This window comes from Artibeus jamaicensis, unplaced genomic scaffold, assembly GCF_021234435.1.
Source record: "Artibeus jamaicensis isolate MK-2021 breed Jamaican fruit bat unplaced genomic scaffold, CSHL_Jam_final contig_61, whole genome shotgun sequence".
NCBI classification, from domain to species: Eukaryota; Metazoa; Chordata; class Mammalia; order Chiroptera; family Phyllostomidae; genus Artibeus; species Artibeus jamaicensis.
Window position 1 is genome coordinate 3,257,740 of NW_026521906.1, and position 19,038 is coordinate 3,276,777.

Sequence of the window (19,038 nt, forward strand, 5' to 3'; positions counted from 1 at the left end):
CCTTACCAGCTTAATTATGAATAAGTCCTAGCAAAGTGTACTATGCAGTGTTTGTGTCTGTGTATCTTTAAACTCTGGTGCTGTTGCCTTTCATACTTTACCTATCTCTGGTGTCTTGTACATGGAGGTAGAGTCTGACTGTGGTGGACTCTGGCCAGCAGAGTCCACCTGTTGTGACTGAAGATGACAATAAATGCACAGGCTATAGCAATCCTGTGGAGAAAAGGGGGACAGCATGGCTATTCTCTCAAGAGGAGCGTGCCTCTGAGTGCCTCGGCAACTCAAGAGGAGAGCACCCTAACCATTGCCTAGACAGGCTTTTGTTATTTTTCTTGGGTCTTACATCAAAGAAGGATTTATTATCTATTACATAGAATATTATTGTCTACACTTTAGGTACAATCAAGGAAATGGAAATAACATGCAGAATGGAATGGAGGTGAGCTGATTACCTCTGTCCTTGGGAAAATTCACACAGGTTTTGGAAGTTACCTTGAAGATAGACAATACACATTTGTTTAGACCGGGGTGATGGAACTTTGGCAAGAGCAAGCCATAACAGTCTGTATGCATTTTCTAGGTCTGATTCCCACAGGAAAAGTTGGTTGGAAGGTCTGCTGCCCACCACTTCTCTTCTGTAGGTTTTCCATACAGAGCTGAGTCGCATTTGCCAAACTAAAATAAACCTTTCCCCTACATCTGACCATCTTTGGGCTTGCCTATTTAGGCCTACACTTAGAACTAGGGGTCTTCATTCATGGAGTTGTTTGTAGAACCTAATGGGGTACAAATTGAATGGCTGAGCTTAGCCATTCTTTTATAAGTAACAGGCTAATAGCATTTATTGATATTTCTCTGTGATAATGGATATTTAATCCAGGGTTGATATGAATATGTGACACTTGATTACTATGCTGGAGGCTCTGACTCTATAAAAAGTTTCAAGCACAGCACCTGTTACCTAAAACATCTATAATATCAGAAGCAGTACACACACAAACACTATACACAACTCATTAGTGTCACTCATTCCTAATGTTTGCCAAGCATATACTTTGTGTTCAGTCTTGTTTGGGTATTGAATATACAATATTAGCAACAACACAAGGTGCTATTGTCTACACTTAGGAAGATATCATTGCCCAGCACAATAAAAATAAGCAAGCAAACAAATACATTCTATAACATAATTTAATGGACATAAAGTATATGTTTAGAAATGTTTAGCATATGGATCCGAGAAACTATTGCAGATTGCATTCACCCTACAGTCCATCCAACAAGTGAGAACATAATTGGTCCTCTAGGGCAGCCTCTCAAGGGCTTGCTGACTTCCTTGGTACCTGCTACAGTATTTCCTATCTTTAACCTATATTCCTCTACTCCAATTTAACTCATTCCCTTCTTCCCTTTAGAATCTGAGATATGAAAGACTCAAAGTGCATAAAGGTTCCTAGAAAGTTCAGGAAAAAAAGCTGAAAGAAGGAGCTTGTCCATTTAAATTACAGTAGAATTAGGAAGTAAACAGGAAGTATACAGTTGCCCATGTACCAGGGCAGTGAGGCAGGCAACTCCACACCACCTTTCCAGCAGCTGCTTCAAACATTTAATAATAATTGATCATAATATCATTATTTACAAGGGAATTTTTTCCATGTGGTATTCTATTTAATAAAAATATTACATTAAGAACACCTGCTAATTTCTGCTTTAGCTACTTTATAAAGAAACAACTCTTACAGTACTTTTACATTTTCTAATTAGGTAAGCATTATATTATGAGTTTTAATTAATATCTTAATTACATGCCATCATCTAGTCCTGGCACTGTTTTATTATTTATAATCAGTCCTTAATTACTATATTGATATGTGTTCTGTTGTGCTAATTTTCTTAAATCTTTTTATTTAGGAAGAGCTTATGTGCAGCTAATCAGTGCCACTTGTCAGCCATATTTTTCTGCAGTGTTTTCTTCTCTTCACTCCTGCCCGGCTTCTCTTTCCTGTGTACCTCTCACTAGCTAGAGGCCTTAATCCTAAAAGTTCACATGTGGGCTTCCTGGAGCCCCATGTTCACTTCAGGCAACCCCACTGCACTGGATATTTCCTCTGTGAATAGGTGTCTTCTAAAGATTGCCAGATTATGGATTGGGAATGAGTTTTAGAAAGGAGTTCAATACAGAATTTGAATTGGAGAATGACAAATGCCTACAGTAAACAAATAAATTAACCTCACTACTATACAGTTCTATAATGACAAATGTAAACATCCCTAACTCAAAAGATTGAACCACTTTCAAAAGCATGTACACAATAAACTTCAAGTAAAAGATTAGTGTGCCTGAGAAGTAGGTGAAGGTGAAAGCTTGGCCTAGTGCCCTCTCCAGACAGATGTAATGATGCATTCCTCATAGGAGCCCTGAGAAAAAAAGTCTTATTTATGATATAACTTCTAAACTAAATGGAAAAGGCAAAATTTTCTGCATATTCTATACAAGTTGTTGGAATAAGATAAAATGCTTGTTTTATGCAACTACAAGTGTCATATGGTAAAAAAATAGTCATGTTTAGACTTAACAGAGGTAAGAGGAACAAAGAGAAGGTTACAAAAAGTAAAAATTTATCAAAAGCACATAAGAAATATGTAAGTTGTTGTGATATAAGTGGTTGATTGGTGTTTTATCTTGATCCTATCCTCTCTTTAGTGTGATATCTAAAATTAAAATTGCTTGGAAGCTAAAACTATATTTCACAGATTTTTATTAGCTACAGTTACAGATTTAATTTAGATTAGGTCAATCAGAAGCAGTTTAATCTATTTTTTGTCTTATGCAAATTATAACAGGTATGGCCCATAGTACTAAAGCTGGCTTCCTGACTAGACCATGTCTTAATTGTGGTGATATTCTGATGGTCAAGCTTTCTGATTATAGAGTACAAATGGAGATTTGAGGAGTAATGCTTTGAAGCTGAATTTAAAATATATATTTAACTTTCTAACTCTCTGTAAGCAATATCATGCCTATACTAAGTCATTTTCCAACTTAAACTATCTTGAATAAAATCTGCTCTCTCTAACTGATCTATTACAGGATTGTTTTAAATCCATTCCCACATCAAAATGTTCTACTTCTATTCATTATTTCTTAGTTAGCTATTAGAACTGGGAAACTTGGATGGCATAATTCCTACAAAGTTGAAATAATAAGTTATTTAATTTCTCTTGGGGGAGAACTTTATTTTAATTAATGGGCTCTTGAAGACAAAAGTCATAACCACATAAATTGCATAATTCAGATAGTACATGGTCAGCTTATAGGAAACACTTTCAGTATGGGAGTAATTATTTGGATTTTCTTCATATCACTGAATAAGTTATTTCATTAGCAGTTTAGATAGCTCAAAGTTATAAATAGTAATACAGTGGCTATTTTTGTGTTATATGTTGTGAAATATTTCAAACAAAAAATAGTGTGAATATTATAATAAATTCCAAGATACTCATAAATAGCACTGAAATTATTGTCATGTATAGCATTGTTTTGCCACCATCCACTCATATCAACTTCAGTTATTTAAAAGAAAACCTCAGATCATAACATTTAATCTGTAAACATGGTGGTATGCATTTCTAAAACATAGGCACTTTTTTCTTCCAATAGAGGCACACTATTTCTAAAAGATAAGGCATTTTAATAGTTATGTTCCTATACTAATTAAAATGAATAATGTTTTGCGTTTTAATTTACCAACCATTTTATTTTTTCCTCTATTTTTATTATTGACACTATTACAGATGTCCCCCTTTTCCCTCCCTCTGCTCACCTTCACCCAGAACCCACCTCTAATATAGGAGCTCCATGCCAGGGAGCTGCTTAAGTGTTCATGATATTCAAAAAACACCACCCAGAAGACCAGCAGATGTGGACATACTGTTTATTACTCGTATTACAGGGGAGTGCACTGACAGCGACAGATTAGTGTAAGACAGACTGTACCCACCTCCAGCCTTGGTGTTACTTATAGGGTTAGGGAGGAAGTAGTTACAGTGGGAAGGGAGCTATGGTAGCATGTGCAAATGCCACAGGTATGTGATAAATACAAGAGCCTTAACACACAAGGACCTTGAGATATAGGGACCTTGAGATACTATTTTCCTTGTTCCTTATGGCTGCTGGCCAGGCAGCCATCTCTCCTCTGAGGTGGAGGGACCATGTCTTGAGCTACTTCACCCTCCACCTTGACATTGCTTCTCTACCTCACAATCTTTGTGTTAGTTTTTCTGGACAGGGTGATGAGAACATTGGTATACTGCAACCATATGCCACAAGTACAGTATAGGCTATACCCCAAGAGGAAGGGAAAAAGGCCAAGGACAAGAAAGACATGATGCCACCAGCTTTCCAAAGAATTCTACCAGGAGGTGAAGGAGTCCAATGCCAAAACTGAGTTGTACATGATTTTATCACCCAATGTGGCCAGGGTCTGAAACACATTATGGGAGGTATGAGGAATATACACATGGCACTCAGTATGTGGGATGGGACAGATTATCCCTGGGCTGTCATTAAGAGGTCTAAGGCCATGCAGTTCTGTAAAAAAAACTTTTCTCATTTGTGAGACTTCTTTAGACACTAAGAATACAGTGTTTCTAGTGTGGTTAATAGCTAAAGCACTATGATTTACTAAAGTATTATGGTAGTGTGCATGAGAATTGTTCCAGCAGGGGGTACATATATGGCAAAAAGGTGGAACCATCAGCCCACTCATCTGATTTGGTGGTGGTCCAGAAAGGAGTCTTAATTCTGGGAGACACCTGGGAGGAAGAGTATCATCCCACCTGGGATATAAAACTTCATCTTGGTATAGTTTTCAGTCCAATTGCAGGGCAGGTAGGGCCACCCATGGGGTCCACAAACACAGAGAGTTCCCCATGGAACAGAGTAAGCCCATGTTCAGAGTAAAGCATTATCTTTCTCCAGGTATACTCTGCTGTCAGGATAGTGATGTGTTGGCAGAGGTGATGTGTTAGCAGAGGACAAACCACCCCACTAGCTGGGCAGTTTCATTAGTAGTTTCACTGCAGCATTTAAACCACAGTGTTATAGGTTGCTGCAGCTCTACCTATAAAGCCATAATCCACCCCAACCTGTCCCAAACCACTTCATTAAGCCACAGTTTAGTCCAGTTTACCATGCAACTGTAAAGGTGATTGGAGTTGTTCCACATTTGCAGCCAATTTTATTCAGTTCAGGTTAGCAGGATGGATCCACCAGAAAGTCCTGCCAGGCCATGGTCAGGTACTCTGTGCAGATCCAACAGTATGAGGAGGAGTTGTTCAGTGTGGCCAGCATTCCTGCCCCTTGGAAGAAAGTGTTGCTTCTGCAGAATCCAACCACACAACCTCTAAGAATCTGACAGAGAAACAAGATAAACAAGGCCATAGTCCTATGAAGACAGAAAGAACACAAAGTTTAATGAACACATAAAATCATCAATTAGTTTCTGAATCTGCAAGAATGTCAGATTAGAAGACTTCCAGATGCAAGACTTGGGCTGGAATAAAATTAAGTAGTAAGAATATAATAGATCTTCTTTATCTGTAGTTCAAATGTCTCTGGTGATATCATCAAGTGCTTAGAAAAATTCTGTGTGGTTGACATTGCATCAGTAGTTCTCCCTAATTCCAAATCAAAGGATGAAGAAAAAATGAAACATTAGTTTAAAAGAAAACTGGGAAAATTCAGTATCCAGTCTAGTTCATATGAGAGAAATAAAATTTTAGAAATAATACACTGAGCCCTGGCTGGTGTAGCTCAGTGGATTGAGCATGGGTCTGCGAACTAGAGTATTGTGGTTCGATTCCCAGTCAGGGCACATGCCTGGGTTGCAGGCTAGTTCCTAGCAGGGCAACCATGAGAGGCAACCATACATTGATATTTCTCTCACTTTCTCCTTCCCTTCCCTCTAAAGATAAACAAATGACATCTAAAAAAAGAAAGAATACACTGAATTAAAGTCTAATTTCCATAATTGTGTACAATAGATTTTGAAATATAATTTTTCTTCTAAAATCACCCTTATTTTATCAAAGAGACAAATCAAGACCAATCCATTTACTGTAGAGCTGTCAGACTCATTTTCACCCAGGGCCACATCAGCCTCACAGTTGCCTTCAAAGGGCCAAATGCAATTTCAACTCCTTAACAGTTAAGGAGTAATTACATTTATACAGACCTAAAATAATTTTGGCCCTTTAAAGGCAACTGTGAGGCTGATGTGGCTTCTGGTAAAAATGAGTTTGACACCCTGATCTACTGCATTAAGTCCAGTTTCAATTTGGTATGATTATTTGCATAAACACAACAGATATAGCAATTGATCATATAAGCTTTTTTAAATCTACTTTGCTGAAATGTTAAAAGAATTCCTAGATTGAGTTTTAAATAGCCTCTCGGAGCTAGGAATCCAAGCCACATGGTTGCAGTCAGGCTTTGCCCGAAGTGCCTGCATTATTTGGGTGAGATTTTCAAGGTTTCGAGGTCCCCAAAATGTCCTGAGCCTCCTTTCTTGGCATCTCTTAGGAAATTAACCTTTGCTCCTTACCTGGAAAGACTGCCATGAACAACATAACCAAGAAAGGTACCAGGCCATTTCTCCAAGGGATTTTTATTGGCTTCAAAGTAAATTTTAATTCCTTAAGGCTTTCTGATGACATCCAGAGTCCAGGTAAGACCCTTGCAATTATTACATTAAAGACAAAGACTTGGTTAATAAAACCACATTTAAAAGTGGGTGATATTATAAACAGAACAGATTCTTATTGGATTTATACAAACAAACAGATTGCCATGAAAATAATACTCACACATTGGAAGTTGCTGAATTCTGGAGTGATCAGTTAGGGAGAAAAATATAAATATTTCAATATTGCTTAAAAGTACACTTTACCAACTTGCTTTAAGAAACAGAAAGTTTCTTAAGTCTAAAAAATAAATGATGAAAAAGTAGCAATATTTTTCAACAAAAGATTATAAAAGCCACAATTATCTTTAGTCAATTATGTCTCATAATCAGTTTCTGTTTATCCTGACCATATGAAAACAGCTCTATAGATATTGTTATTTTACAGAGCTCTAGCAATTTTCACTCAGCTCAAAGGTATGATCCAAAAATTTATTGTCAGAAACATGGAGTCCAAAACAAGTCAGAGTCCTCTCCATGAACCCCTCCAAAGACATAACATATTGTTACAAATGTATTAGAGCAAAACAATGACTGTTTAGAAATGACAAAACTTAAATGTGACATGGTTTTAGATTTTATTATAATGCGATTGACAATGGAATTTTCTTTCTTATAACATTGTAAGATGACAACTAAAATTACAAATGAAATTATATCAAAATTTATATCATTGCAAGCACATCTACTTTAATAATATACAAATAGAATATTTTTTCTTTATTTTTATTGTTGTTCAAGTGCAGTTGTCCCCATTTTCAGCCCACATCAGCACCCTCACTCCACCTATTCACACCTCCCACCCTCAAAACTACCCCCTTTAGCTTTGTCCATGTGTCCTTTATACATGCTCCTTGATAGATCTATATAATTATTATTTCTTTTTTTATTTTTAATTAATTTTATTTAGTTATTTTTTAAGTACAGTTTTTTGTCTATTTCTTTTTAATTATTATTTCTTTATGTGATGAAACTTCCCATGTACTTTAAGCATCTTAAATAGGCCTAATTAATTTAAAACAAACAAAAAACACTTCTCTAAAAGAGGAAGAACAAATCCTTGAAGTATTCCAGGGATCCTTTGAAATAACTCAAAGACATTCATCTCTCTTAAGCCCTGGCTGGTATAGCTCAGTGGATTGAGTGCAGGCCTGTGAACTAAAGGTTTGATTCCCAGTCAGGGTACATACCTGGGTTGCAGGCCAAGTCCCCCTTTGGGGGCATGCAAGAGGCAGCCACACACTGATGTTTCTCTCCTTCTCTTTTTTTTCTCTTCCCCTCTCTGAAAATAAATAAAATCTTTAAAAAATAATTTTATACCCCAAGAATCCTAAAACATCAATTTCAAAGAACCTATGCACCACAATGTTCATAGCAGCACAATTTACAATAGCCAAGAGTTGGAAGCAACCTAGGTGTCCATCAGTAAATGAATGGATCAAAAAATTGTGGCACATATACACAATGGAATTCTATGCAGCAGAGAGAAAGAAGGAGCTACTACCCTTTGCAAGAACATGGATGGAACTGGAAAGCATTATGCTGAGTGAAATAGGCCAGGCATTGAAGGACAAATACCATATGATCTCACCTTTGACAGGAAGCTAAAGAATAAAACAAACAAGCAAACAGAATAAAAACAAAGACACTGAAATAGAGAACAAGTGGGCAGTGACCAGAGGGGAGAGGGAAGGGAATTTAAGGGGAAAAAGGGGGAGGGATTTTGAGGAACAAGTATGAAAGACACAGGGATGAGGACTGGGGGGGGGGGGATGGGAAGGAGAGGGGAGACGGGGTGGGGGGGTGGGATGGGAGAAATAGATTAAAAAATGTACTTGAAAAGTAACTAAATAAAATTTATTAAAAAAATAAAATAGGGCTCAAAACTGCAGGCACAGTACAATCTAAGTAGTGTAAATATCCTTACATAAATATATACAGATATTCATATGCTAAATTACTTATATGATTTTCAACAAGGAGAGATTATGAATGATTACTTTCTTCTTTACATTTATATATTTTTAAATATAGGTACATATTGCTTTTATATTAAAATAAAATTTTATAATAAAAATATTGAAAATTAAAATGATAGTATGATGGTTTGGGTATGATAGTATAAAGAAGAACTCTTTTGTAAATAACTTTATTTTTAGAACAGCTTTGAATTTAAAAAACAATTGAGAAGACAGTACAGAGAGTTCCCATATATACTTCTTTACCTAATTTGCCCTAATATTAACATTTTATATTTGTATGGCACATTTGTTATAATTAGTGAACCAATATTAATAAAGTATTGTCTAGTTTAAAAAAATAAATAAAATAAAGGAAGTGGGACTTAACAGTAGGATTCCGCCATTATTCTAAACATGTATAACTTTTAAATAAACAATTTCTTTCCTTTCAACAACAACAACAAAAATTTTATTTAGTTATTTTTTCAAGTACAGTTTTTTTATCCCATCCCAGCTCTCCTGCCCCGTGCTCCCCACCTCTCTTCCACTTCCACCCCCCTTAGTTCTCATCCCTGTGTCCTTCATATTTGTTCCTCCAAACCTCTCCCCTTTTCCCCCTTAAATTTCCTTCTCTCTCTCCTCTGGTCACTGTCCCCTTGTTCTCTATTTCAGTGTCTTTGTTTTTAAATAAAATCTTTTTTAAAAAGTCTCTTAAACTTTGAACTTTTGGAAGGGTGTCAAACAACCTTAACTAAAGAAGTATAACATAAACTTTTTGTTAAACAACACACTTTATTGTGTTGTTCTACAAACAACATTAATAATAAAATTAAAAGATGTTAATTAAACTTAAAATTGTTTTCACATAAAATAATTTTCCAGACCATGGGATTCTGATTAATTTATATGTGTTTGCTTTTTTTAGGCTAATAAAATATTGCACTCTAATTATGCTATCTGGAGGCAGAAAATGCACCATGTGTAATACAACACGTATCACCAAAGACTACACACATGAAGAATGAACACATAAACTACAACCATAAATTTAATTATTAAATTATATAGAAAAATCACAAGATTTTTGTGATTTTTTTTCCTTTGCTTGTCTTTTTGCTTCTTCCTTCTACATAATCTTTCTTCAACTTGCATAGACTCTTTGCATATTTTGTAGTCCCCTTTGGTGTGCCCTTTTAACCCGTCCAGAAATTAAAACAATTTACTTTTAATTCTATTTTCTTCTAAATATATTGACATATTTTACACTTTTATTATAATATCATAATCTTTTCCAACTTAATTCAAAATTTCAATTTTTAGTAACTATTAAAAGTAATAGTTAATAAAAGAATGAATTAGCATTCATTCTTTAGACTGACAAATTTATGAATACATCTCATAATTTCAGAAACAGTTTTGTTTTCCATTGGCAAACACACTCATATTTTTATCCTTGATGATTACTGCATTCCTTTAGTATGTTCAAAAGTGAGCCATTTCATTTAGTATCTTTGACAATTTTTGAAGAGGCTGAAGAAGAGGTGGGGAGGTATCAACCCTGGACTTGTTCCCAGGACCACAGCCCCTAGGCCTCCAGAAGGAGAATTCAAAGTCTTTAAAAGATTCATTTTTTTTTCTTCCTGAGTTTTACGGTCTGAAAGTGAGATTTTTTTCTGCTCTTTAAACCATTAATTTAAATTCTTTGTGAGTAGAAGCCTTATTATGTAACAAAATAAAAGCCTGCATGTTAAAGATCTTGCCCCATATACTAGAACTTCAGCAAAACAGTGCCAATTAGTCTAAAATGTAACCTAAGCCACTCCTTTCAAAACAGAACAAAATTTAAGGTAAAGTCAAAATTTCAATAAGGTAGCATGACTAGCTGTACAATCTTAACTCCTCATTTTTCTCTCTACCTTAAGCTCACCCTCTAACTACTTTACTTTTGCTTCAGCGGCTTCTTCCTTTTCCCCTTTCAGGTCCTCTATAAGGCCTCCAGAGCTTTTGGGGGCATCTGCATAATACTGGTGTACCAGCCTGGTATTCCCCCTGCTATTTTCATGATTAACCATGCCACTATTGGGATTACATCTTCTATTCCTGAGACTCCTCCTCTGGGCTTCCCTACATGGCATGTTATCACATGCATTTGACTTGACAGAGGTATTTTCTGGAATATCCTGTTTGTGACTCAAATTGTAACACAGGAGCTCCAAGCCAAGGAGCTGCTTAAGTGTTCATGATATTCCAAAACACCATATAGTGGACCAGCAGAATTGGACATGCTGTTTATTACTCACTTTAGAAGGGAGTGCACCGATACCGGCTGATTGGTGTGAGAAAAACTGTATGCCACCTCCAGCCTTGGTGCTACCTATAGGGTTAGGGAGGAAGCTGTGGTAGTTTGTGAAAATGCTAGAGGTCTGAGATAAACACAAGCATCTTGACACACATGTCCCTTAAGAGACTGTTTTTCTCATTCACTGTGGCTGCTGGCCAAGCAGTCATCTGTTCTCTGAGGTGGAGGAGCCATTTCTTGAGCTACCACATACCACCCCGCTACTCTCTGGTCATCACCACACCACTGTCTGTGCTTATGTGTCATGCACATATGTTCTTGGGATAATCCCTTCACCTTCTTTCATCCAGTCACCATCGACCCACTCCACTCTGACCCCTATCAGTCTATGTCATGTGTCCATGACTCTTGTTTCAATTTGTAGTTAGTATATTTTTTATTAGATGCCATATATAAATAAAATCATATGGTATTTAGCTTTCTCTGCCTGACTTATTTTACTTAGCATAATAAAAAAAAACAGGTATATCCATGCTGTTGCAACAGGTAAGGTTTTTTTAATTTTTTACAGTTGCATAGTATTTCATTGTGTAAATGGACTACAGCTATTTTTGTAATTTTTAAAATATATTTTACTAACTATGCTATTGCAGTTGTCCCATTCCCCCTCTTTATTCTTTTCTACCCTGAACCCCCATCCCAGTAGAGTCCCTCCCCTTAGTTCATGTCCATGGGTCACACATATAAGTTCTTTGGCTTCTCCATTTCCTATACTATTTTTAACATTTCCTTGTCTATTTTATACCTACCATTTATACTTCTTATTCCCTGCACCTTTTCCCCTGTTCTTCCCCCACCACCTCCCACTGATAACACTCTATATGATCTCCATTTCTGTGGTTCTGTTCCTGTTCTAGTTGTTTGCTTAGTGTATTTGTTTGTTTTTTTAAGGTTCAGTTGTTGATAGTTGTGAATTTGTTGTCATTTTCTTTTTATATTTTTATCATCTTATTTTCCTTAAATAAATCTCTTTAACATTTCATGTAATAAGGGCTTGGTGGTGATGACCTCCTTGAACTTGACCTTATCTGGAAAGCATTTTATTTGGCCTTCCATTCTAAATTATAGCTTTTCTGGACAGAGTAATATTAGATGTAGGTCCTTGCCTTTCATGACTCTGAATATTTCTTTCCAGCCCCTTTTTGTCTGCAAGGTTTCTTTTGAGAAATCAGCTGATAGTCTTATGGGAACTTCTTTGTAGGTAACTGTCTCCTTTTCTCTTGCTGCTTTTAAGATTCTCTTCTCTTTAATCTTGGGTAATGTAATTATGACGTGGCTTGGTATGTGCTTCCTTGGGTCCAACATTTTTGTGACTCTCAGAGCCTCCTGGATTTCCTGGAAGTCTATGTCCTTTGCCAGATTGGGGAAGTTCTCCTTCATTATGTTTCCAAAGAAGTTTTCAATTTCTCGCTTTTCCTCTTTTCCTTTTGGCACCTCTATGATTCAGAAGTTGGGATGTTTAAAGTAGTTGTGAGGGTTCCTATGCCTCTCCTCGTTTTTTTGAATTCTTGTTTCTTCATTCTGCTCCAGTTGAATCTTTATTTCTTCCTTCTGGTCCAAACCATTGATTTGAGTACTGGTTTCCTTCCCATCACTGTTGGTTCTCTGTACATTTTCCTTCATTTCACTTTTCATAGCCTTCACTCTTCTATTTTACAACCATACTCACCCAATTCTGTGATCATCTTTATTACCACTATTTCGAGATCTGCATCTGATAGATTGACTATCTCTTCATTGATTAGTTGTAATTTTTCTAGATCTTTGATTAGTTCTTTCATTTATGCCTTTTTTTTGTCTTGCCATACCTGTTACACAGTAATGGGTGGAGCCTTAGATATTCACTGGGGTGGGGCAACCCACTTGGCTATGTCGTGGTGCTGTATGTGGGGGAGGAGTAAGAGAGGAAAAAATGGGGCTTGTTCAGCTCTCATCCAGCTTTCAGTCACTTCCTTCATTGCCCACAAGTGAATTGGGCCCTTCTGGTACTGATTACTGGGTAGGTGGGTTTGTGTACATTCTAGGACACTATGGGTCTCTAGAATTAACTCTTCTGTGAGGCTCAGGGTTTCTTTCACCACTTCAACCTTTACAAGCTTTTTAAGTCAGAGGTTTTGAGGCTTTATTTCCCCACTCTGGAACCCTGGGCTGCCTGGTCTATCTCTCTCTCTAGTTGTTCCTCCTGGTTTATCAGCATAAAATGTGAGATCACCTTGTCCACCAGACACTGCCTGGTTCACTATCCACCATCTTGTCTACCCCAGTCCTCTAGCCACAGCCTACTGTGAGTCATCTCGACCTGGCTGACTATCTCCACCCCCCATACTGGTCTGAATGAATGTTTCATCTTTAATTTCTTTGTTGTGGGATTTCCATACAGTTCAATTTTCTGTCTGCTCTAGTTGTTTTATGTTTTTTAATTTATTGTTGTCTTTTGTTTGGTTGTGTGAGGAGGCACAGTATGTCTACCTATGCCTCCATCTTAGCCACAGGTCATATTATTAATTTTTAAATCTTGTTCAAGTATAGTTGTCTCCGTTTTCCCACCACCACTTCCCCTGACCTTATTTATCACCACCTGCCACACTCAATGCTACCACATTTTGCTTAGTCCATGTGTCCTTTATACATGTTACTTGATTACTCTTCCCCCTGTAAGCCAACCCCCTCCATTCTAGCTACTCTCAGTTTGTTCCTTATTTTAATGCATCTGGTTATATCTTGCTTACTTGTTTGTTTTGTTGATTTATAGGTGAGATCATATAGTATTTGTCTTTCACCACCTGGATAATTTCACTTAGCATAGTGCTTCCTAGATCCATCCATGCTGTGGCTAAGGGTAGGAGCTCCTTCTTTCTTTCTGCTGCCTAGTAGTCAGTCCATTGTGTAAATATACCATGGTTTTCCGATCCTTTCATTTACTGATGGGCACCTAGGTTGCTTCCAACCTTGACTATTGTAAATTGTGCTACTATGCAGATTGGAGTGCATTGGATCTTGTGTAGAATCCTGAATCAGTGTTTGAGGATTATTAGTGTATAACCCCAGCAGTGAAATTGCCATGTCTAAAGGTCATTGCATTTTTAGTTTTCTGAGAAATTTCCATAGTGTTTTCCACAGTGGCTGCACCACCCTGCATTCCCACCAACAGTGTATTATGCTTTCATTTTCTCCACAACCTCTCCAGCTATTGTTGTTTGTTGATTTATTTATGTTAGCCATTATGATCAATGTGAAGTGGTATCATATTGTGGTTTTACTTTGCATTCCTCTGATGGCTAGTGATTCTTAGCACCCTTTAATATGTCTCTGGGCCCTTTGTAGTTCTTCTTGGAGAAGTGGCTGTTCATGTCTTGTGCCTATTTTTTTATTGGATTATTACTACTCCTGGAGTGGAACTTGCGTACATTCTTTTTACTTTTGGAGATGAAACCTTTGTCCAAAGTATCATTTGCAAATATATTTTCCCATATAATTGATTTTATTTTTATTTTGCAAATTTTTTTTTATTTTGATGAGGTCTCACTTGTTTATTCTTTCTTTTATGTGCCTTGCTCTATGGAACATATCAGTGAAAATATTGCTACACAGGATATCTGTGATTTTTTTGCCTATTTTCTCTTCTAGGACATTTATGATGTTGCAACTTATATTTAAGTCTTTTATCCATCTTGATTTTATTTCTGTGTATGGTTTAAGTTGGTGATTGAGTTTCATTTCTTTGCATGTAGCTGTCCAGATCTCCTAACACCATTTATTGTAAAGGCTATTTTTACTTCATTTTATGCTTCTGCCCCTTTGTTGAATGTTAATTGTCCATAGAGACTGGGATTTATTTCTGAGCTCTGTATTCTGTTGCATTGATCTATGTGTCCATTTTTATGCCAGTCCCAGACTGTTTTGATCACCATAGCCTTGTAATATAGTTTGATTTCAGTTATTGTGATCCATTACTTTTTCCTCAAAATTATTGCAACTATTCAGGGTTGTTTACAGTTTTTCTTTTGTTGAATATTGTTTTATTTTTAAATTATGTAAATTTTTCACATTCTTACAAATTTGAATCTATAAAACATCATATATTGAGAGGAAAGCTTTTCTTTCCATCACCTCAACTTATTTTCTTTAATTAATTTTATTTAGTTATTTTTCAAGTACAGTTTTTTGTCTATTTTTCCCATCCCAGCCTCCTCCGCCCCTTGCTCCCCACCTCCCTCCCATTTCCACCCCCCTTAGTTCTCGTCCCTGTGTCCTTCCTATTTGTTCCTCCAAATCCCTCCCCCTTTTTCCCCTTAACTTCCCTTCCTTCTCCCCTCTGGTCACTATCGCCTTGTTCTCTATTTCAGTGTCTTTGTTTTGTTTTTCTGCTTGCTTGTTTGTTTTGTTGTTTAGCTTCCTGTTAAAGGTGAGATCATATGGTATTTGTCTTTCAGTACCTGGCCTATTTCACTCAGCATAATGCTTTCCATTTCCATCCATGTTGTTGCAAATGGTAGTAGCTCCTTCTTTCTCTCTGCAGCATAGAATTCCATTGTGTATATGTACCACCATTGTTGGATCCATTCATTTACTGATGGGCACCTAGGCTGCTTCTAACTCTTGGCTATTGTAAATTGTGCTGCTATGAACATTGTGGTGCATAGGTTCTTTGATACTGATGTTTTAGAATTCTTAGGATATAATCCCAGCAGTGAACTTGCTGGGTCAAAAGGCAGGTCGATTTTTATTTTTCTGAGAAAATTCCATACTGTTTTCCATAATGGTTGTACCAGTCTGCAATCCCACCAACAGTGAACTAAGGACCCCTTTTCCCCACAACCTCTCCAACATTTGTTGTTTGTTGCTTTGTTTATGATAGTCATCCTGACTGGTGTAAAGTGGTATCTCATTGTGGTTTTAATTTGCATCTCTCTGATAGCTAACGATATTGAGCATCTCTTCATGTGTCTCTGAATGTTCTGTATGTCCTTTTTGGAGAAGAGTTTGTTCAAGTCCTTTTCCCATTTTTTAATTGGGTTGGATGTCTTCTTAGAGTGGAGTCGTGTAAGTTCTTTGTATATTTTGGAGATTAAACCTTTGTCTGAGGTATCATTGGCAAATATGTTTTTCTATACAGTTGGCTGTCTTTTTAATTTAATACTGTTTTCTTTAGCCATGCAGAAGCTTTTTATTTTGATGATATCCCATTTGTTTATTATTTCCTTTATATTCCTTCCTCTAAGGGACATATCAGTAAAACAGTTGCTGCGTGGAATATCTGAGATTTTCTTGCCAATGTTCTCCTCTAGGACTTTAATGGTGTTATGACTTACATTTAAGTCTTTTATCCACCTTGAATTTATTTTGGTGTATGGTGGAAGTCTGTGCTCAAGTTTCATTTTTTTGCACCTAGCTGTCCAGTTCTCCCAACACCATTTGTTGAAGAGGCTATCTTTACTCCATTTTATGTTACTGCCCCCTTTGTCGAATATTAATTGACTGTAGAGAGTTGGGTTGATTTGTGGGCTCTCTGTTCTGTTCCATTGGTCTATGTGCCTGTTTTTATGGCAGTACCAGGCTGTTTTGATTACAGTGGCCTTGTAATACAGGTTGATATCAGGTATTGTGATCCCCCTTACTTTGTTCTTCTTTCTCAAAAGAGCAGCTGCTATTGGGGCTCATTTATGTTTCCATATAAATTTTTGAAGTGTTTGTTCTATGTCTGTAAAATATGCCATTGGTACTTTTAATAGGTATTGCAATGAATCTGTATATTGCTTTGGGTAGTATGGACATTTTGATGATGTTAATTCTTCCAATCCATGAACACGGTATATGTTTCCATTTGTTTGTGTCTTCCTTGATTTCGTTCTTCAGGGCTGTGTAGTTTTCTGCATACAGGTTTTTTACCTTCGTAGTTAGGTTTATTCCAAGATATGTTATTTTTCTTTTTGCTGTTTCGAATGGAATTTTTTTCTTGATTCCTGCTTCTGCTGATTCACTGTTGGTATACAAAAATGCCTTTGATTTCTGGATATTGACTTTGTAACCAGCTGTTTTGCCAAATTCATTATTTAGTTCGAGCAGTTTTTGGGTAGAGTCTATAGGATTTTCCATATACACTATGATGTCATTTGCAAACAGTGACAGTTTTATTTCCTCCTTTCCTATTTGGATGCCTTTTATTTCCTTTTCTTGCCAGATCGCTGTGGCTAAAACTTCCAATACTATATTGAATAGAAGTGGTGAAAGTGGACAACCTTGTCTTGTTCCTGATCTTAGTGGAAAAGCTTTTAGTTTTTTCCCATTGAGTATGATATTTGCTGTAGGTCTCTCATATATGGCCTTTATTATTTTGAGAAATGCTCCCTGTATTCCCATTTTGCTGAGTGTTTTTCATCATAAATGGGTGTCGTACCTTATCAAAAGCTTATTCCGCATCTACTGATATGATCGTGTGATTTTTGTCTCTGCTTTTGTTTATGTGATGTATTACATTTACTGATTTGTGAATATTGAACCATCCTTGCATCCCTGGGATGAATCCCACTTGGTCTTGGTGTATGATCTTTTTGATATATTGTTGGATGTGATTTGCCAATATTTTGTTGAGGATTTTAGCATCTATGTTCATCAGCAATATTGGCCTGAAGTTGTCTTTCTTTGTTGTGTCTCTATCTGGTTTTGGAATTAAGATAATGCTGGCTTCATAAAAAGAATTTGGGAGTTTTCCATCCTTCTGGATTTTTTTGGAATAGTCTGTGGATAATAGGGGTTAGCTCTTCCCTAAATGCTTTGTAGAAGTCTCCTGTGAAACGATCTGGTCCAGGACTTTTGTGTGATGGGAGTTTTTTGATTACTGCTTCAATTTCCTTTGCTGTTATTGGTGTATTTAGATTTTCTGCTTCTTTTTCACTGAGTTTTGGAAGATTGTATTTTTTCTAGAAATGTGTCCATTTCCCCTAGGTTTTCAAATTTCTTGGCATACAGTTCTTCATAGTAATTTCTTACAATCCCTTCTATTTCTGTGGTATCAGTTGTAATCTCTCCTCTTTCATTTCTGATTGCGTTTATTTGTGTCCTCTCTCTTCTTTTCTTGATGAGCCTACTTAAAGCCTTGTTTATTTTGTTTATCTTCTCAAAGAACCAACTCCTGGATTCATTGATCCTTAAAATTGTGCTTTTAGTTTCTATGTCATTAATTCTGCTCTAATCTTGGTTATTTCCTTCCTTCTGCTTGCTCTGGGCTGTCTTTGTTGTTGTTCCTCGAGTTCTTGCAGGCGTAGGGTTAGGTTGTTTGTTTGAAATGTTTCTATTTTCTTTAGGTCAGCCTGTATTGCTATAAACTTCCCTCTCAGGACTGTCTTCGCTGTGTCCCATAAGTTCTGGGTTGTTGTGAGTTCATTTTCATTTGTTTCCAGAAACATTTTGATTTCTTCCCTAATTTCATTCTTGACCCATTTGTTGTTTAATAGCATACCATTCATTCTCCATTATTTTGGGTGCTGTGGGTTTTTTTCATTGGGGTTGGTTTCTAATTTCCGTCCCTTGTGGTCAGAGAAGATGCTTGGTATGATTTCAATTATCTTGAATTTATTGAGGCTCATTTTGTGTCCTATCATGTGGTCTAACTTTTAAAATGTTCCATGTGCATTTGAAAAGAATGTGTATTTAGCTTCTTTGGGATGAAGGGCTCTATATATATCAGTTAAGTCCATTTCATCTAGGGTGTTGTTTAATGCCACAATATCTTTGTTGATAATTTGTTTGGAGGATCTGTCCATTTTTGATAGTGGGGTGTTAAAATTCCCTACTATAATTGTGTTGCTGTCAATATCTTTCTTGAAGTCCTCTAAGATTTTCTTGATATATTTGGGTGCCCCTATGTTTGCTGCATATATGTTTACAATGTTAATGTCTTCTTGGTGGATTCTTCCCTTGAGTATTATGAAGTGACCTTCTGGGTCTCTCTTTATAGCCTTTTTTTGAAGTCTAT